This window comes from Carcharhinus amblyrhynchos, chromosome 17 (assembly GCF_965287045.1).
Source record: "Carcharhinus amblyrhynchos chromosome 17, sCarAmb.v2.hapA, whole genome shotgun sequence".
NCBI lineage: Eukaryota > Metazoa > Chordata > Chondrichthyes > Carcharhiniformes > Carcharhinidae > Carcharhinus > Carcharhinus amblyrhynchos.
Window position 1 is genome coordinate 16,236,517 of NC_137340.1, and position 22,292 is coordinate 16,258,808.

Below are 22,292 nucleotides of genomic sequence, written 5' to 3' on the forward strand. Positions count from 1 at the left end.
ATGTTTCCCAGCCATTATCTCCTCATTCTCCCTAACTAGAAACGCATCTTCCAGTCGCCCCTCGAGTTGCCTGATCCGGGCCCTCAATCGCTGCAGTTCTAAACATTTACTGCAGATGTGTACCTTGGGGACCCGTGACACCACCAGGAACTCCCACATGTGGCACCGGACGCAATTTACATTCCTCCCTATATTCCCTGCCATGTCTCAACCTCCTGTAAGTGCCCAAGGTAGGAATCTGACTCTCACCTTCTCTAAGCCTGCACTCGCCTAAGCCCAGCAAGCCAAAGCCCTTCTCACTCATTTCCCACTCACTCCGCTGCCCGCTCTATACTGCTACCCCTTTTTTATACCCCCCGCTCCCCCTTAACGACTATCCCCTGGCCTAACTTCCGGTACGGAAGTAAACTACACTCTAACAAGCCCCGAGAACCGGAAGTACAGGAAAAAAGCGGTTTTCACTTTAAATCAGTCACTCACCACAGCCACAGCCACCAGGTTCAATGCTCCGGAGAACAATGAGCTTGTCAGAACAAGATTGAGTTGGACTCGAGTGTTTACTCCACCTCGCCCCCAACCAAAGTCATATTAGTCGCCAATGCTTGTCGGCTGAGCTTCTATAAATTGAGTGATTTATCAGAGGGGAAGCTGCAAATTTAAAGGATGCAAAAAGGACTTCCTCAGCCTTGTACATTTAACCCATGGTTCGCACTTTATTGTGTTCACTGGGTATAAATCGAGCCAAGTTCTCAAACGATACCTGATGGACTGCCTCTTTGAATACAAGGATGAGTACTTTGACGTTTTGGAAGCAAAATAGGAATGGAGTTAAAATGGTGGATAGTCTTGCTTAATCTTGAAGATTACTGCAAGGTCTCTTTTGAGCATGTGTAGCATCTGAATTTTAGTTAGCAATGGGGAGAAGGTCTACACTGACAGTAGGCAAGAGCTACTGGAAAGCATGTGGGGTGACATTCAGTATGCATTATGCACTGCAACCTGGAGCTGATTAGCCTGATCTATTGAGAGCACAGATTTGCATACCTGTCCCCATCGTAGCTGACCAGAGGTTCATGTTTGTTTTTAAATGATTTTATAACTATTTATTTCCAATGCAAAAAAAAACTTTCTGCAAAAATCAAGTCATGGGCCATTTGTCATCACCAGAAACAAACTGGACCAGCCATGTGCTGTGACTACAATAGCACATCATTAAGTTCTGTGGCAAGTAACTCTCCTCCTGACATCTCCAAAGCCTCTACAAGGCACAAGTCAATTGTGAAAGGGAATATCCTCCACATGCCTGGACAAGGGCAGCTTCAACAATACTCCGAAGCTCAACATCATCTTCCAGAACAAAGCAGCCCAGTTGATTATCATCCCATCCACCAACTTGAATATTAATTCATTGCTGCTACTGGCAGTGATGTGTACCATCTACAAGATGCACTGCAGCAATTCACCAGGGCTCCTTTTGGCAGCACTGTGCAAACCCACAATCACTACTAACAAGATGGGTAGTAGATACATGGGAACAAAGTTCCTCTGCAAGCTACTCAGCATCCTGGCTTTCAACTATATTGCTGTTCCTTCACTGTCATTGGGCTGAAACCCTCTTCCACCCACATCATGCATTGTGTCTACACAATGGATTGCGGCAGTTCAGCTTGATGGCAATTCAGGTTGGGCAATATATTCAGCTATGGCCCAAGCCTTGTGGTTAGGGTTGTGGGAATGCTGTACTGTTGGAGATGCAGATGAGATAATGAGTTGAGGTCCTATCCAATCCATCCAGATGGGCCTACATGATGCCATAGCACTATTTAAAGGATAGTGGATTTCTTCTGCTGACTCAGTCAACGTATAAGCTGTTTTAGGGATAGCTGTTTATTTAACTTTGTCCAAATTGGCTGCCACATTTGTTATATTTTATGACAGTGACTATTTGAAAAGTGCTTTATTGTTTGTGTTGTAAGATGTTCTGAGATCGTAAGTGTGATATAAATGAAGGTTTTTAATGCTGAATCCCTTTATATAATTTAATATATACACATTAAGTTATAAAGTGATTTATCCTTAAACAAGAACAAAAATGGTTGAGAAGCTTGATTTGTAGAATGAAACTTGGGGCCCATGTATACAAGTCGTGATGCATTTGAAGAAGCTTCCAGTAGACATAATCAAAATGTTTCAACAAATCTAACGGGTTGGTGGTTAGCTCAACTTTGTGTATCACTTCCACTTACATTACATCTACAGTAATATGAAAGCAGAGCTGGAATGATAACCCTGGAGAGTGCAGAGCATTTTCAGTCTCAGTATGCTGTAATTCCTGGATACCTAAACCAGCAAGGCTTCTACCATTTGTACCAAACAAATCATTTGAGATATTGAACTGAGATTCCACCAGTGTGGCTAATTGCAACCAGAAGGGGCTTTCAAGAGTGCAGAGGTGACAGGTAACATCAGGTCACCTAGCGAGTAAAAGTTCAAAGAGGAGCAACTGGGTAAATTGTAGTTCACTGACATGTTTTTATTGTTATAATGCTGCATCCTGTTCCAATATACACCAGTATCAGTCTACTTTTTTTAAAAAAAAATCTATGAAAGGTAAAAGGCCTAGATATCATTGGCATGGCTGGTAGCATTTGCCACCTGTGATAATGATCCCTATCCCAGAGGGTAAATAAGTCAGTGACAAGATTTGGTCAGTCCCCTTCAAAACTACACTTAACAATCAGCATGGCTGATGCACAATTTGCAGGAAGTCTCCCCAGAAACTTGAGTCCAGATTCCTATTCATTTTAACTCAGCTGTTTTATAAACAACAATATTCAGTAACCAGATTTCACTTTTTTTCTATGGGTTGTGACCCTGTGTCTTTCAGCAACACCATCTTTCCCACCATCATAAGCGAACGGCCACCATTTGTGTAGTGTTGCCAATCTCCTGGATTGAAATTCCATATTTTTTTGATTACTTTTCACTGTATATTAAGTGACAATATTGTTTCTTGTGCTGAATGTAGACAAAGCATACCATTCATACAGTACATGGGGGAGAAAAAGGAGAAGGTGCAGAGTATAATGTTGCAGTTACAGATAGGGTGTAGAGAAAGATCAGTTTAATGTATGATGGGTCCATTCAAAAGGCTGATGGCAGCAGGGAAGAAGCTGTTCTTAAGTCAGTTGGTATGCGTTTTCAGGCTCTTGTACCTTCAACAGAAGGAGGTGGAAGAGACAATGTCCGGAGTATGTGAGGTCCTTGATTTTGCTGGCTGCTTTTCTGGAACAGTGGGAATTGTTGACAGTCAATGGACAGGAGGCTGGTTTGGACTGGACTACGTTCATAACCCTTTCTTGCTGCTTGTGTCCTTGGTCAGAGTAGGAGCTATACCAAACTATGATATATCCAGAAAGGATGCATTCTATGGTGCATCTGTAAAAATTGGTGAGTCTATGGACATGCCAGATTTCCTTAACCACTTGCGAAAGTAGAGGCATTGTTGGTGCGTCATTTCAACAGTTGCAGCATATTTGCCAACTGTATTGTGTAAAATTGACAGATTAATTCAGAGCTAAATAGGCTGTTACTAATAGGCACTAAATATCAGTCATCTGTAGAAATCTAGGTCAGAAATGAGTTTCTGTACTGAATCTGAATTTGAGTTGAATAACCAACAAGATCGCAACTACATTGAATTGAAAATATCTTTCAGAAATTGTAATGCTTTAAATAATGCCCTAATGGGAAAATTGATGTTTCTTTTTATATTGGATGTTCACAATCAATTGCTTAAACTTCATTTTTGCTTCAAATATAATTCTGTTGCCTCATCCTACTTTCCCCAGTTTCTAACTGATCTCAGAATATGGTGAGATGTTGTCAACTGCAAGCAATTGACATGTTGTTATCTGGGGGTGAAATCTTATCCTTCTTGAGAAATATTCATCTCTGCTTTAAATCATTCCTTTTATATTTAGGGTCTGAAGAAACATTTAAAATTGAACATCATCTAGTTTCAGAAAATCACTTAAGGCACAAATAGGAATCAAATATGCTTTTCTGTTTTACAGGCCAGTTTCGTGTCAAGTTAATTAGCCACCAAGTCTGGTCCTTGTACATCATTCTACCACATTCCACATACTTGAGCATATTCAATATGATACTTTGCCAGTGGGAAGATAAAGCTTAGAGTCTGTTTTGTGATTTTTTTTTTAACCCAAACAAACTTGACACAAATGTCTTAATTGAACTGTTTAAATGCAGCCAACTGCGTGTCTCAGTTAAATTTTTAATCCATTTGAGTTGGTGTGCCGCTTCTAAAAGGGTCAACTTTAAAACCAATCCGGTGTAAAGTGCCTACGTAGTGGCTGTCCACACTGTCTACTCTTCTTCCCACTATAACCACTAAATGGTCAAATAACTCAGATCCACATGTTACATTGGAATGGGTGACAAACACCAGTGAGAGCCAACAATGCATTAGAACCATTCCAAATGTATTTATAACACCAATTCCACTGGCAAAGCAATCACATTTTATTAGCATTTGTGTTTGACCTAATGTGGAATTCAAACCACCAGTGCTTATGTTATACAATCCTGTTCCTTATGCATCTCGTTCAAAATCTTTTTGTATGTAGTTGAGTGAAGGAGTTTTTTTTTTAAGGACAGCCTGCTCGTTCTTAATTGCTTCTCCACATGGTCCTCACATGACCTGGCCAGCTTACCCACAACAGAAATTGGTTCACATCAGAGTCTGAACTGGAGGGCTGAAATTTCAGCAACAAGTGCATTAGTGCTTTCAAAGTGGTTTTAGAGTATTTAGTGGCTGGTAAATGGGAGTTTGTAATCTTCTGGTATTTCAATTTGCTCACTGTACGTGTAAAGTGATGGCCCACAAAGTAGTACTGATTACCATGCAACGTCTTCCCTTTGCTCTTAGGAATGCTTAATGTTGGCAGTAAAATGTACACCGTTTAGCTTGCTGTCATCAAAACTTTCTAAACGTTGTGTGTTGATATTCCCAAATTCATTTAGGATCACACCATAGTTTGAAATGATATTTATCTATATTGACATCCCTCTTATCATTGAAGTGGTTCAGTAATTGTGCAGGGTCCTGTTTGTGTCAAATTGCCCTGCTACTGGTACCTCAAACCGATTTCATAATCTGCAGCTGGGGTGGGGGACCTGACTGGTGATCTGATGGTGATTTTTAACCTGAGGGTCACCACACCACGGGTGAGGGAAGGTTGAGAATAATCTCAGCTGATATGGGAATTGAACTCCTCATGCCATTGGCATTGCTGGGCACCATGAGCCAGCTGTCCAGCCAACTGAGCTAAACCATCCTCCACAGGGTAACTAACCCTACAGCAACAGTGTGAATCCTGTGCATATGCACCTGATGCAAAGACGTTTAAGAATGTGCTGTTCAAGTTGGGTCATCTCCATCCAAATGCCTGATAGCAAACATGGGCAGGACAACGGAATTTGGCTCATTTTTGAAGTGTTTTTGATCAGAATCCTGCTTGGTTGAGTGTGAGCTTAAGGTCATTTACACTGATTTCCTCTGGAACTGTACTATTGCAGCAGTGTTTTTTTAAAAAAAAAAGCACTTGGGGTCATTTTCAATTCAAAATGGCAGTTGGGATTTTTTCAAATCCAAGTGGCATTCTTGGGTCAGCACTCTGACCTTCTGAGTCAGATGTTCCTGGGTCTGCGTCCCACTGTAGCCACACGAGCATGCAACCTAGCCTAATATGACTTACTGTTAGAGTTTCTGTCCTTCAGATAAGATGTTAAACACAGTCTCCGTTTGCACTTTTGAGTAGACATAGTCAGGTGGATGGAGAAGTACTTTTTCTCTCCGAATCAATCAGGACACCCACAGTCAAAATTGGCAATGCGCATTGGCTTGGAAGCTGTAAAGTTTGGGGTCTGTTCAAATCTTGTAATGTATTTCTATAATTTATAAACCTCCCTAAGGAGTGAGGATCGCTCGCATCTTCTGAGTATTTTTCTTGTCCAACAATTTTCAACATTTCAGTGTGACATAAGCATGAGGAGTTTAGCCAGAGTTTACTGATTTAGTGTACAAGAGGGGGTGAAGATGTTCAAATGTTACTTGGGTGGGCTTTGCTTGTCACGAAGTGGTAAATGCAATTTGACTGACTCTGGGGGATTTAAGAAGAGTTAAATTGATGCAAAATGATCATGTTGAAATCCTAGATTTAAAAAAAAGCCAAAAATCTTTAATCACCTGAAGGGCTCAAAACCACCTTCTCCAATTACTGTTCCACTGGGTTCAGTGCGTCTAACTTGGACTGTAGTCCAGAGGGTGTGAAGGATGAGTTAATCAGAACTCAAATTCAACCGATCAGTATACTGACCAATAATTTTGATGTTAGACGGTGTGGACCTGGGAATAGTAGTGAGCCTTTGAACTATCCACTGGCACATTCGAGGCAGTGCTGCTCCTGATCGGAGTCAAAATTGCACAAGCCAAACAATGTGAAGCGAACCGGCAGTGATCTCGAACCTCATTTTGTCAAGGAGATTTAACGATTCCGAGAAAGTGTGTAATTAAAGGGAGAGAACTGGGGTTTTAAATGGGCCAAAGTAATTTCTTCCTGAGCTGATGATTTAATGGGAGACTTGCGTAGAATGTGAATAAGTACACTACATTAGAGCTCCGACATGGAGCTTTGAAAGTGCAGAATTTATGTCGGTTAATGTTTCTAAATTCATATGCTTAGGAGTCATTACAATCAGCCTTTGTTTGTACTAAAGTTGGCAGGCCAGACACATTACATTTGGGCAAGGGAAAATTTTGAGGTCATTTGACGCAGTATCACTCTTGCTATAATTCTGTCAAGGCAGTATAGTCAGCTTCTGCGGTGCAATTTGCTCCCAACTTCAATTGTTGTTTATCTCCAGACTGTTTGAATAGTGGTAGTAGCAAGGAGGAAGTTTTTACTCTTTAATTCAGGGTCAATTTATAGTGAACCATGGTATTTAGTCACAGGAACAGCTGCTTCTTTTATAAGCAGGATGGGTTCACTAACAGTTCAGGGTAATACAATAATAATTTCGAGAACAACACAACTTCTATTCATTTGTCTTATTTTGATATGTGCTCGAAACATTTTGACATTCGGGTAACTGGAACTCGAATCGCGCAACTGTCTGAGCACTGCTGCTCCGAATCTTTGCAGTTCAGTTCAAATTCTGTTCTCCCAACTATTAAACTTAATGTCGGCTGTAGAAATTGTTGGCTTTGGAACACATGCCAATGCAAGAATCCTGACTCCAGTATCTGTATAAAATGCAAACTTTTTTCGTTTGAGCACCCTGGGGCATTCCTTGCTTTAGGGAGATTTGTGGCTGTATTCAACAGGGCTGGTTGTTGGGATGTTAAAATTAGTCTCCACACGGTTACTCAGCTGCTCGTCTAGTGCAGGGGCTGGGCAGTTCTGTTCTGCCTTCTATCCCCCTCTCTATCTTCTCCCCAAAAAAATGCCCTCTCCTATCAGATCGGGGTTCTGCTGTGATGCCCCTGCAGTTGAATAACATGATAGCACTGGTTGCCTGGCTTGTGTGCATGGATTGCTGTGGAAAATGTACCCGAGCCAAGAATCTGTGCCTTTTTTATGAAGGGGGAAGGAAAAAATAAGGTTAGTGTTCGTTAAATTCAAGAATGGCCCTGATCAGTTCAATGCCTATTATTTTGTACACCCCAAAGTTAGATGTAAATAGTTCATGTACCAACTGTCATATGATTAGTTGTAAAGACTTTGTTATAAAGCTTGGAATCTTGACAGGTAGGAACTAGTAAACTCTAAGCCAGTCTCAGAAGTCCCTTTTCACACTACACTGTTCAGTACCTACATTCTTATATTTTGTTCGTTCATGGGATATGGGTGATGCTGGTTGACTGTTTATTGTCCATCCCTGGCTGCCTGTGTCCAGAAGGCAGCTGAGTCAACCACGTTGATGTGGCTCTGGAGTTGCATACAGGCCAGACCGGGTAAGGACAGCAGATTACCTTCCCTAAAAGGAGATGGGTTTTGCCGACAATCGACAATGGTTTCATGGTCATCGGTAGATTCTTAATTCCAGATATTTTCCATAGAATTCAAATTCTACCATCTGCTATGATGGGATTCGAACCTGGGTCCCCAGAACAATTGGTTTAGTTTCTGGATTAATAGTCTTAACGATAATACCACTAGGCCATTGCCTCCCCTTTATAGCATGTTCTAAAGTATAGCCAGATGTGTAGGTGCTTATGTCTATCAATGATACCCTTCAAGCAGTCGTTTTTTTTTGGGGGGGGCGGTGTCATTGGTTGTTGGAGAATTGTCACAGAGGATAATGCAGAAAAGACATTGCTTATCTCCAAATGTTCCCTCTTGAGGTATTCAATCTAGCAAATGGAACTTGTGTTTTAATACATGAGCTATGTGCCATGATTATGATTAGTGGGTTTCCTGAAACTACCCAATTTTTGCATTAGATTTGTTAAAAGTTGGAGGAGTATGATGTGAATACATGAAAAACACTAGGGAGTTTTGGTGGAGAGGGGTGGGGAATGGGAATTTGAATTGTATTTTAGTTGAATCCTTTTATTCTGTGAAGAAATTTGGGAAGAAAACATCAATACATTTAATACCGCATGCAGTATTTTAAGACGTTGAATCATTTTCAAAAGGCATTTGCACTGGCTCAGTTTGTCTAAGACACGTGTAACCAGCATACCAGATTGTTGAATTTGAACATAAATTGTGTTCAGCCTAACTTTTTCCACAATCTCTTGTGGTAGTATTAAAACAACTGCATTAGATGCAAGACCGCATCCCAGGATGAATTAAACACACTAGGAGATTTCACAAATCCCACTCGTTTGTAAGCCTTGAAGGCTCAATATTCAGCTGGGTTTTTTTTGGATGCAAGGCACATTCGGAAAGGATTAGAATGAATTGAAAGTTTACTGTTTTGTTCCAATCTGAGTGAAGTTTTGTACATTGTAAGTCATTTTTGATCACTTTAAAACCAGGCGGTGATTTAACACTGATTTAATAATACTTTTTTGTAATAGCATTTTCAACAGTAGTAGTCAAGTTTTACCAAGTTAGTACATATTTTAAAAACTGATATTTAATATCTGATTAGTGGTGCATGGTAGATTTTATCACTACACAAACGAGCAGGAACTTCTGGGGGATGTAGTGAGGGGAAGAAACATTCTTTAAAAATAGCCACAATTGCTGCCTGAATACGAATTACACCCAATTCTGAAGCTCTACTATTTGAACATCTTGATCTGTAAGACTCAAGCGCATTAGTTTCAGTGCAAACATAATGACCAACTGCTCAAGCTTCAATGCTAGAAGGCCAAAGAAGCAAAGATGTTTCAGTGGTTGTTCTGCACTTGAATATGTTGGTTTGCATTTTAAAGTATATATCAGTGTTTTGCATCCTGAACTAGCCATTCCTTTTTTGGCTGATTATAGATCTGCTTCCCTTGATGGGGCTTATGATTTGGTTTATTGTTGGATCTATTTTAATACAGTGAGAAGTGGTGTTTTTTGCACATTATACAGACAAAACATACCACTCCTTATACATAAGGGAGAGGGTGCAGAATATAGCATTACAGCCACAGCTAGGATGTGGAGAAAGATCAACTTACTGAGGTTGGCCCATTCAAAAGTCTGGCAGCAGGGAAGAAGCTATCCTTGAGTCAGTTAATATTAACAAGCAAGGCAGCTTGACATACTTGGCTAACTGCTACCCCTCCATCTAAATGATGGCACTGGATTCACCAAGTAAATGAGTTGGGACATAAATTGTAGCTTAAATTTTGAAATTGGAAACTTGTGCTTCACGGCTTCCTGGTTGTTTGTTCATTGTCATCGATGGGGACCTTGACACCATTTAGTCATTTTGAGGCTGGTTGTAGTGAGTCTAAAGATGACTGACCAGTCTAATTTGGGCATGGAATGTCCTGGCACTATTCTACAGACTTGTGTAGACACTGTAGTTGTTGCGCTGGTGGCTCTGGACTTGTGCAGCTCACGCTTAAGTTGTGCTTCAGCAATGCACCTTGCTTCATAAGCATGACAGCCTTTGTGGATGAGAGAGCACCAGGTAGTGGTTTTGTGCCAGTGTTTCCCAAGTGGTTATGTCAATGTCAAGTGACTTCAGGGAGGCCTTGAGTGAGTCTTTGAAACATTTCTTCTGCCCTCCATGCGAGCATCTTCCAACAGAGTTCCCCAAAAAGGAGTTGCTTGGGTATGTGCTTGTCTGATATAAGTATAACATGACCTGCCCACCAGGTCTGCACTCTCACCAGCCGTGTGTGGACTGATTGGTAGACGTGCTCAAACTTCAGTGACTGGTACTCTGTCTTGCCATCTGATGTGTAATGTTCTGCAAAGACAAGTCATGTGGAAATGATTGAGCTGTCTTGCATGCCTTTGATATGCAGTCCACGTTTCTTCATAGGCATATAGGAGGGTAGTGAGTACCGCGGCGCTGTACGCCTTCAGTTTTGTTGCTGGGCTGATTCCTCGACGTTCCCATACAGTGGAGCACAGTCTACCAAAAGCAGACCTTGTCTTTGCTATTCTGCAGTTAACTTCTGCATCAATAGTCACTGCTTGGGAGAGGGTACTGCCAAGATAAGTGAACTGGTCCACTGCCTGTAGCTTCTGCCCTTTGATTGTGATTATGGGTTCTGTGTACAGTGTGAGGAGCAGACTGGTGCATGGCTTTGGTCTTTTTAATGTTGACGGTGAGTCCAAAATTGTCACAAGCCGTGGAAAATTTTGTCCATACTGACTTGCATCTCTGGCTCTTAGCCGGTATACAGGGCGCAGTCATCGGCAAATTGTACAGATGGTACAACTCTCATGGCTTCCTAGATGGCAAATAAATGATTTGTATTTGGAAGTGATGCAATTTCAAAAGCTGCCTGGCCAGATGAAATGTGAAAACTGAAAATGCCACAAACTCATAATACTGGAAGTCTCCTGTGGCATTGAAGGAAAAGCCTATTGGGGGAAACAACTTAATTTTTGCAGCTTTGTGCCGTTTCTGAACCTACTTAACACTTGAAATCTTTGACCTAATTTACAATGAATACTCATGCTGAAAAATACCAGTCCTTATTGAAAAGGCATATTCCACAGCTTTAATAAAACTCATGCAAAGGAGCCATGTGCTGCCAGACTCTGCCTCTGGCTTGCTGCAACCTGATCTTCTGTCTGCCTTTTGACGCTGTGCTCATTCTTTCCTTTGGCAGGTTTTATCTTTGTGTACAGTATATGGAAAATTATCTTGAAATACATGACCCACTGCAACACAATAACAGCTTAAAGGTGAAATTGAGGGCAGATCAGTGATATCTTTGCCTGTGTATTAACCGCTAGATAAGGTCTGTGGAAAGTGGTTGCAGCAGCACAGTGGTGTAATGTCAAAAGGGATTTGTGGATTCTTTGTAGTTTTTTTTTCCAAAACCAAACTCTCCATCTCCAACAAACTGTTGGAAGAAAGCAAATTTAATTTCTCTAAGTGTGTTAACCTGAGCTGTTCCTGCGTTTAAGGAACAAGGGGCAGCACAATGGTTAGCGTTGCTGTCTCAGCGTCGGGGACTCAGGTTCACTTCTGACCTCTGGTCACTGCCTGTGTGGAATTTGCACATCCTTCCCATGCCTGCATGGGTTTCCTCCCACACTCCAAAGATGTGCAGGTTAGGTTGATTGGCTGTGCTAAATTGTCCCTTTAGTGTCAGGGGGTTAGGGTAAATATGAAGGGCTTTGGGAATAGGGCCTGGGTGGGATTGTGGTTGGTGCAGAGTTGGTCTGAATGGCCTCCTTCTGCACTGTAGGATTCTATGATTCATGTTCTTGTCATTAGCCTCTCCTATTTACAATGGGTGTTTTGACCGTTTCAAGACTGATTCCTGTCAAAGGTTCAATATTCATACCTCAATTTTGAAACCTTTGTGTTTTGTTGTGAATATATTGAAAAGTTTTAAATTTGTTTTTAAAGTAGAATTCTTCACAAAACCTTCCTTCATGTTCATTTTCTTGGGGAACTGCCCCCAACCTTTCCTAAAGATAGTGGGACTAAGGCTCAGTGATCATCCTCTGCTATCATCCATAAATTCACTGTATGTAAATCTATCAAGTGGTAGTTGTGTGCTGTTTAACATTGGGAGGCATCACAGTTGAACCTGATCCAATGGTAACCCAATATGCACACTTATTTAACAGGGTCTCTTTGCCAAAGAAGCAAAGATGCTTCAGTGGTCACTCTGCATTTTAGTATTTGTACATTTAAAGTACAGATCAATGTTTTGCATTCTGAACTGACTTTCTTTTTAGCCAATTTAGTCAGCCTTTCTTGGTGGGGCAGTGAAGGTAGGCAGGAGGGGAATGTTTTGGGAGATCAGGATATATTGGCATGCCTAGCTCAATGTATTTTTTTGATTACAAGTAATGCCACTGGTTTGACCTGTTCATTTACTCAACTGTCAACCAGACATAAATGACTTGACAACAGCACTTGCTTAAAGTTTGAAGTTGGAAGGATCACTTCTGACTTGGCAAAGCAACTGTCATCAATTTTCAATCCCCCCCACCCCCAAACAACCCTCCTCCTCCCCCTCCACTCTGCTCACTGGCAATACAGCCAATGTCAAACAGACCCTATCACTGTCTCCTGGTTGAAATCCTCCACCTAATAAACCACTGAACAATGGTCCATTTTACTTTTTATGATCCATGTGTCCTGGTACTTCCCAGGCACAGGAGGGAGAGATGCAAGTTTATAACTGAAAACCCCTCTTCCCAGGTCTACTTGAAATCAAACTCCAGTGAGATTCTCTCTAGTATCTAAGGACCAACAAAAATTGCATACTAACCACAGCACAAATTGAGGCATTCCACAGCAAACCTGTTATCTATGGAGCACAGCCTAAATATTATGTAACACAATAGCAAATCACTGCTTTGCTTTATAGATTAGTGTGAATTACAATGCCATTTGAGGTAGCACTGTGTAGCCTTGAATCCCATTCTTTATTACTAAGATGTTAAATTGGGGCACATCCTGAGTGTAAAAAAAAACCCCTTGATATTAAAAGAACTTTTTTTTTAGAAGCTTATTCATGGGGCATGGATGTTGCTGGCTGGCCAGCATTTTGCCCATTCCTAGTTGCCCTTGGAGAGCAATTTAAAGTCAACCAGATTGCTGTGGCTCTGGAGTCGCATGTCAACCAGAACAAATTAGGGGCAAATTTCCTTCCCTAATGTACAGTAGTGAACCTGATGGGTTTTTCAGATGATCAGTTATTGGTCTTTTTTAATCCAAATTCTACCATCTGCCGTGGCAGGATCCAAACCCAGGTTCCCAGAGCATTAGCTGAGTTTCTGAATTAATAGCCTAGCAATAATACCATGTGGCCATCGCCTCTCCTATTGAGTTTTGTTTTGGTAGATTGGCCAACATTTTATACCTGAATTAACATCTTTATCCTGTCTTTATAATTAGAGTTGAACCTTGGACTGTGGGGTAAATGATGTGCAGGGAAGTTCTATTTTATGCTGGCACATAGTTTAGTATGACATTGGTTGTGTGTGGATGTTCTTGCCAACTTTCTTCCCTTGCCCACCTTCCTGAAAGCTGTGATTTTTGTGTTTGCAAGTCCACTGGACCTTTTTGATTCTCTTTGAGAGAGAAGATGGACATTGTCTGCCAAGAAAAGATGTACAGTATCTGTCTTTGCTGGTGACATGCAGCAGCAATTCCTAGCTGAGAAAGACTGAGCACCAGTTTCTAACTAGGAAACGTACCTGACTGGTTCCATCCATCCTCTGTACAACAGCTTCTGGAACCCCACAGCTTGGTACCCTGGAACCCCACAGCTATTATGCTGCATTAGACCCTAGCAACAAAACTTGACCAGGGTAAGTCCCTGTTCTGTACTATGCTGTACCATGGGATTTATCATTTGGGAGGTGATGGCCTAGTGGTTTTATCACTAGACTTTTTAATCCAGAATCTCAACCAATGTTCTGGGGACCCAGTTCAAATCCCATCAAGGCAGATGCTGGAATTTGAATTCCATAAAATCAGGAGTTAAGAATCTACTGATGACCATGAAACCATTGTCAATTATTGGAAAAATCCATCTGGTTCACTAATGCCCTTTTAGGGAAAGAAAGCTGCCATCCTTATCTGTCTGGCCTATATGACTCCAGAGTAATGTGGTTGACTTTCAACTGCCTTTTGAAATAGTCGAGCAAACGACTCAGTTCAAGGGTAATTCAGGGTGAGTAATACGTGCTCACCAGCCAATGACGCCAATGTCCTACGAATGAGTTTAAAACAAAAATTGAGCCATAGCACAATTATTCTGCTTTGTGACAAAGCAGATGTTAGAGCACAACTCCTGTTCAAGATGGCTTACGTTGTTTGCACTTTCAGACCTTAGTGCAATTTGAATCAGGTTAATCCTAAAATGCTGTTTGTTTTCCCCAGAGGAAGTCTTTGCCAGTTTTACTCTTGCACAGTATTCCAAATGAGGGTTACATGTTTCTGATCTCTGCGTATTACCCGATTTACATTGCCTTCTATTTTCATCACTTGCTTTAGGATATACTGACTCCCTCAAATCTGACAGGTGAAAATGCCTGAATGAAGGCATTTCCACTTCTAAAAAGACACTGCTTTACAGTGAAAGTGGCTGTGAAAGCCAGAACTAAGATCTGGTGGTGACCACAAGGAAACGTAAGTACCTACCCAACAAGGCACGTTTAACATTTTACTGTAGTTCATGGTGTCCTGCTGCTTCTCCTGAAGTACCCCCCACCCGCCGCCCCCCCCCAAACACAATTTGTAAAAATAAGCCACTGAGCAGTGCATCAAAAGTTCAATCTCAGAATTATATTTGAACCAGTAGTATACACCCATTGCATTTTTTAATGTTGATTGAATTGAGTGAGTATAGTTGCTCCGTGGTACTTCTATGGCTTATGTTGGTGTCAGCTACACACATGCATGCACACAATCTGCATTAAAGATCTCTGCGCTTTGGTTCCAAGTTCATAAACCCGTACGCACTGAAGCCATGTCACCCCATTAATGTTCAGATTGCTCCAAGTTACATTGGAATGGATTGTGGGTGGATGTCTCAAACTAGATAACTCTACGTGTCCTATTGTTGGGATATTCTCAATGCTGTTTGTAGGGCTATTTTGTGTCTTTGACACTTAAAACAATAAGAGGAAAGATGAATCCAGTTCCAACATTGAGCAGGTCCCATTGGATTTCATCAGAGTGAAATCCGTACTCGAGCAGTAAAGAGTGGGCAGATGTACGAGGCAGACAGGTCAGTTTGACATGTGAATGAACCCAGAGAGTATGAAAAGTTAGAGATAATGGGTGCTAAAAGGAGAGTGAAATGTTGTGAAGTGCGTTTCTTTTTGCTGATCCAGAGGGAGATTTGTAGCGGCCAGCTGGGGAGGGTGGGGGGGTGAGGCTTTCTGCCTGTGTGCAATGTCAGGGACTTGCTGCACTATATCGTTTCTGCCCTCTCCATGAACTGGGCAGCTTCCTTTCACCAGTTTATTTTAACTCGTGCTTTGGCAGCTGTCTGAAAGCTGCAGATGTTCCATATATTTAAAAAAAAAATGTGCTGCAAGCTTTTAAAAGCTGTATGCTCCCATACTGGAAAGTTAACCATTTCCTTTCAGATCCCAGCAGTGGAACAGGAATCAAGAACTCTGTTTAATGCACAGCATAGGAAGATACACTTTGGTTTCAGATGAGTAGTCTCAGTGCGAATGCGTGCAGAGCCTTCAGATTAGATTGTACTAATGTGTTCACCACCTTCTGGGCTTGAAAATGTGCCAGTACGATCTGCACAGGTTTGCAATACATGTCACAGATGGGACAGTAGCAGAGAGTCAAACAATGACATAACCCTCACTATCTTCAATCATATCATGTTCTCAGTCTCACTGAGGCAGAACCTTCCTGGATAGAGAATCTGTACAATTCCCCTCCATTTTCAAGAGGTCACACATGTCAAGAACACCACTATCAACTGAATTAATGTGATCTGTAAGTTAAATGCTTTAAGCAATTTGGTTTGTGTGGTTTTGAAATACTGGCCAGAATTCTCCGACTGTTCACGCTGGTGGAATTCTCCAATCCTGTCAGCGCACTCTCACCTATGTGTTGCCAGCCAGCCTGTCAATGGGAATTGAGATCAATCCAGTAGTGGGACCAGAGAATCTCACCACTAACAAACAATACACCACCTCCTGCTGACAGGAATCTGTGCTTGGGAGGCCAGAGAATCTCAGCCAATGTTTAATAATTTTCTGAAGAAGAGTGATATGGACTTGACGTTAACTCTTTCTCTTGCCGCAGGAGCTGTTTGACCTGCTATGTTAATCAAGCATTTAGCTTTTGTTTCATATTTCCAGCGTCTGCAGTATTTTGCTTGTATTATGATATAATTGGTCTTCTACACTTGGCAAAATATCTGTAAGAACATTACAAACAGTGGGGCAACGCACTGCTGCTGCACAGCTCCAGACACCAGTTCAATTCCTGGCTTCGGTCACTCTGGAGTTTGCATGTTACCCCGACTCTGCGTGAGTTTCCTCTGGGTGCTCAGGCTTCCTCCCATAGTCCAAAGATGTCCATGTTAGATGAATTGGCGATGCTCAATTGCCTCTTGGTGTTATGGGATGTGTAGGTTAGAGGGATGAGCAGGGTAAATATGTTGAGATGGGGCCTAGATGGGATTGTTGTTGGTGCAGACTCGATGGGCTGAATGGCCTCCTGCACTGTAGGGTTTCTGTGATCATTGTATGATTTCAAAAGTGGTCATCAAAGAATGCAATGATATTCAGGCTTTCTACAGGGACCTACTGCAATCTGAAATGCTTCAATACAGTCAAAAGAACGCTGCAGATATTTCAAGATGGTCATTGCAACAGGTGGCATTTATAATTTATCTATTTAGTCAGTACAGCTTAATTTTACCACGTACAAACCATCTGTTGCATGGTTAGCATAATAAAGCTGAAGTATAAAAATGTGGAAACAAGAGACTTCCTGCAAGATATATACCCAGAGCCAATTTCTGGACAGGTAATCTTAGAAGTGTGTGGAGGGCATGACATTCTTTGCCCTCCTTCATTGGCAGAGGTACAAAATACATAAATAGGGCTACAATGAAACTGTATAAGACACTGACAAGGCTACAATAGAGTATTGTGCTGCTCTGGTCACCACCTTACGGGAAGGATGTAATTGCTCTGGTGAGCGCAGAGAAGATTTGGTAGAATGTTGCCAGTGCTGGACAATTGTAGCTGTGAGAAGAGGCTGTTCCTTGGAACAGGGAAGACTTCAGGGCAACATGATGGAGGAATACAACATTGTGTGGGGTAAGGAGAGAGTAGACAGTAGGAACCTGTTTCCCAAGTTCAAAAACCAAGGGCTCCTAGATTCAAGCTAAGTGGCAGCAGGTTTAGAAGGGTCATAAGGCAAAATGTTTTTACACAGAGGGGAGTGGATGTCTGGAATTTGCTGCCCGAGTTGGAGGAGGTAGAGACCTTAAACTCTTGGATCTGCACCTTAAGTGTCGTAATTTGCAAGGCCATGTGCCGTTTGCAGAAAGATGGGATTAGAAACTCCCACCCACCTGACAAAGGAACAGCCAGTTCTGAAAGCTGGTGTCATTTGCTACAATAAACCTGTTGGACTTTAATCTGGTGTTGTGAGATGACTTCTTAGTGTGTTTGCCTCAGTCCAACACCAGCATCCCCACATCATTAGAAAGGGCACCAGGGTGTCTTTGGGTTGGCATGGACAAGATGGACCAAAAGGCCCCCTTCTATGCTGTATCATTTCTATGGCTTTTTGTGCTTGGGCACAAATACTCTCTATTAGTGGTACAGCACAGAAAGGCAGTCATTTAGCCCCTTGAATCTGTGCCAGCTCTTTGACAGAACAATCCAGTTATTTTCATTTAGCTGTTTTTCTAAATACTTATCCAATTGTTGTTTAAATGTGACGATTAAATGTGTATCCACCACCTTATCAAGCAGTACATTGCAGATCCACTCTTTGCATTTTTTTTAAAAGTATTTCCTCATGTCCCCTCTGGGTCCTGTGCCAATCACCATCTTATATCTGTGCTGTGCTCTTATCTACCCTTCAGCCATTGGAAGCAGGAATATCATTTTGAGTTAAAGGCAGCTGCGTGAAAAAGTAGCTGCCCACAGAACAATGACTTGAGGGAAAGACTGTTTTTGTTTTATTTTAATTGACATTTTAGGTTTAGAGACCCATATTTTAAATTGATTTGCTGTTTTTGTTGCATAACATTTCTTATCTGTTGAGAGACAAGATCACAGATTAAAAGAAATAGCACAGATGTAGGCATCGGTGAGGGGCCCAGCGCTTGAACGCAAGGTGGTTGGTAATATTGAGTGAATCATGATCGGTTTAACACGAGTATAGATTTCAAAACCCCCTGCAGTTTGTTCAAATCTGCAGATGGCTTCTGAGAGAAGTATTTAATAAAATATGAAGATCAAACAGAAGTGGAAAAATCAGGAATAATTGGAGGGAAACTTGATGTTGTCAGATATGATTGTACTTGTAGTCTGATAAATAAATCCTTTAAGTCTGATCTGTGGCATGAGGCAGAATATCTGTTTTGATTTATTTTATTCATCCCATCAATCATTTTTCATGGCCATGCACACTGCACATGAATATCAATGGAGAAGCTGACAGTTGAGATGAGGGTGTGGAGCAGTGAATAGACACACGTAATTAGGTTTCAATTTCACTCATCTATTTGATACAGATCACTAGTGCTTACCCAGTCCCTTTTATCAAGATGAAAATGATTTCTCCAGTAGTCCCTGATGGCTTAATGGGTAAAGACACCGCCTAATGTATCACTAAACCATGTACAGCAGGGTGCAAATTCCATCCCTGAATTGTATCGTGTTCATTGAGATTTTTTTTATATTCATTCATGGTTGTGGGCTAGGCCAGCATTTATTGCCCATCTTTAATTGTCCTTGAAGGTGGTGGTGAGCTGTAGCCTTGAACCATTGCACTCTACGTGGTGTAAGTCTGCCAACAATGCTATTAGGGAGGGAGTTTCAGGATTTTGACCCAACTACGGTGAAGGAATAGTGATGGACATCCGAGTTAGGGTGATGAAAAAAGGCTCCAGGTGGTGGTGGTGTTACCATGTGTCTGCTGAACTTATCCTTCTAGATGGTTCCTGTCGTGGGGTTTGGAAGGTGTTCCTTAAGATGATACACAAGGTGCATCAGTAATGGCAGGAGTGAACGTTTGTAGATGGGCTGCTTTGTCCTGGTTGGTGTCAAGCATCTTGTGTTGTTGCAGCTGCACTCAGCCAGGTAATTGAGGAGCCTTGTAAATGGTGGACAGGCTTTGGGGAGTCAGGAGTGGAGTTATTCTCCACAGAAGTTCCAGCCTCAGGCCTGCTCTTGTAACCACAGTATTTACGGCTAGTCCAGTTTCCGGTCAGTGGTAACCCCAGGATGTTAAAAGTGAGGGGATTTTTTGATGTTGCCATTGAATGTCAATGGGCAATGATTAAATTTCCTCTTGTTAGAGGTAGTCACTGCCTGGTGCTTGTGTGGTGTGAATGTTATTTGCCACTTGTCAGCCCAAGCCTGGCAATTGCCCAATTCTTGTGCATTTAAACATGTACTGTTTCAGTATCTGAAGAGTGGTGTATGGTGCTGAATATTATACATTACCAGCAAGCATCCCCATTTCTGACTTTGGAAAGAAGGTCATTGAAGAAGCTGAAGATGGTTGGGCCTAGGGCAGTATCCTGAGGCAGTCCTGCAGTGATGTCCTAGAATCCCAATATCAGTACCACATTCTTCCAGATGTGTTTTCTCATGTATTTTTTTTCTCTTAGAATTGTGGCAAATCAGACATTAGTGGAAATTCTTGTTGGGCCTTTTATCTGCATCCAATTTACAGGCCACAAAGCAATATGCTCTCGCTCTCGCTCTCGCTCTCGCTCTCGCTCCTCCCCCAGGACCCATTATTGACGCCGGATATGGCACGACCACAATGCTTGGATCTGATCCATTGGTTGTGGATTGTTTAGTTGTGTTTATTGGTAGCTGCTTAATCTGTTTGGTATGTAAGGAGTCCTAACATTATGGCTTTAGCAGGTTGACCCCTCCATTTTTCAGTGTGCTTGGTGTTGTTCCTGGCATGCCCCCTGCAGCCACCTTGAATCAGAGTTGATCCCTTGGTTTGATGGTAATGGTAGAGCAGGGGATATGCCAGGCAATGTGGTTACAGGCTGTGGTCGAGTACGATTCTGTGGTCCACGTTGATGCCCAGTCTTGTATTACTAGACCTGTTGGAAATCTATCCCGTTTAGCACGATGGTAGTGGCACACAACACAATGGAGCATCTGCTCAGTGTGAAGACGGGACATTATCTTCACGAGGGGACTGTGCGATGGTCACACCGACCAATACTATTGTAGACAAATGCATCTGTGACAGGTAGATTGCTGAGAGATTGGGAAGCTTGGTTTGTGTGTCGCTGGGCCAAGGAGGAGAAACATCAAGCTGGGGTACCTGCCTCTAACCACAGTCACGCTGGCCACTGCTGTCAAGTATGGATAATGGATGTGAATACCTATTGAGAAGGAGGTTGTATGCAAGCTGTGATGCCTGAATGAAGGGTTGAGATGCAGGTCAGCAGTTGCCCCTCTGCTGTTCCTCATCTATGTTAATGGTTTGGATGGAGGAAATCATTGCGAGCTCATTAAATTTTTATAATAGACCATAATACAGCAGGATACATGTTGCAGTCACTCCTTTGTAGAAAGATTTGAGTCTTAACAGATCAACAGGCAAATCAGTCTTGTATATTGGAGAGAAAACATTTTATACCGTGAAAGAAAATAAATTGGCTGAGGAGATGTTTCAAAGGCAACTGGGTGTGTTGGTGGATTCATCATTTTTAATACTGAAACAATGTGGAGAAGTAATTTTGGTTGGCGAAGGGAAGGCTGTTGCATGATAAGAAGGATACAAAAGTTATTGAGACTTTATACAATTATCATGCTTCCCTTTTTTGATGCTGTTACAATGGCGCATGTGGAGAGTTCCTTTTATATTGGATTGATGGTCCCTTTTTTAAGAAGTTGTTCTCTTTGGAAATGACGTGACCAACTTGCCTGCGAAACGAGGGTCAACAGAAGTTGGCACAGTAGTCAGCACTGCTGCCTCGCAGCGCCAGGGACCCAGATTCGATTCCAGTCACTCTGGAGTTTGCACATTTTCCCCATGTCTATATGGGTTTCCTCCCACAGCCCAAAGATGTGCCGGTTAGGTTAATTGGCCATGCTAAATTGCCCTTTAGGGGGACTAGTAGGGTAAATGTGAGGTTATGGGGATAGGACCTGGGTGGGATTGTGGTCGGTGCAGGCTCAATAGGCCAAATGGCTGCCTCTGCTGTAGATTCTATGATTCTAAGCTAATTAGAGGATGTTGGTGGGTAAGTGGCAGGTTTAAAGCAAGCTGAGTGCAAAGCTTGGAACATTTTTTCCAGCAGAAATCAATTGAAATTCTGGGTCCTGGTTGAGTTTAATCTGGTTCACAGAAGGACTCACTGAGTTGAACTTCTGGGATAGCCAAGCTGAGGAGTGACTATTTGAGATGCAGAACTTCAACATTTCAAGCATATTAGAGCTGTGGAAAGTTCTGACTCAAGTTGGCAACGCTTAAGACACTAGTGACACCCAAAGTGAATTTTGGAGTCTACCACTATGGGACAGTTAAAGGAGATTTGAAGGTGAAATCTTGAAGTAAGCAGAAGGCACAGGAAATATCAAATTTTAAATGAATCCTTGAAGCAGCCCTCAGACCATGGTTAATCTTCCAATTTTTGATCAGCATCTAACTTGAGTTTTGTGGGTGAAGCCAAATGGATGTGGAATAAATTGGGTTTAAAATAGCTTGGGTTCATTGAACTTTTAAGTTGCATTAAATATGTTAAGATAATGCTATTGTTAATATTTGCGATCTTTGACTTTCAGTTTTTATTTTAAACCATGAACTTTGTGGCTTCTTTCTTTCAGTAAGTACTTGGGCTTTTCTGCATTTCCAAACAAAATAGTGACAAAATTGTTATTGGTCTCTACTGAGATTAGACTGTACAGTTTCTGCTGCTACAC

The 22,292-nt window shown here is 41.8% G+C and overlaps 1 protein-coding gene across 1 annotated transcript in view; it reads left to right on the forward strand.

The window, feature by feature from the left end:
- LOC145354358 (myoferlin-like) overlaps positions 1-22,292 on the forward strand; it is a 228,648-nt gene that overhangs the window by 142,786 nt on the left and 63,570 nt on the right. The gene's annotated exons all lie outside the window — the stretch shown is intronic.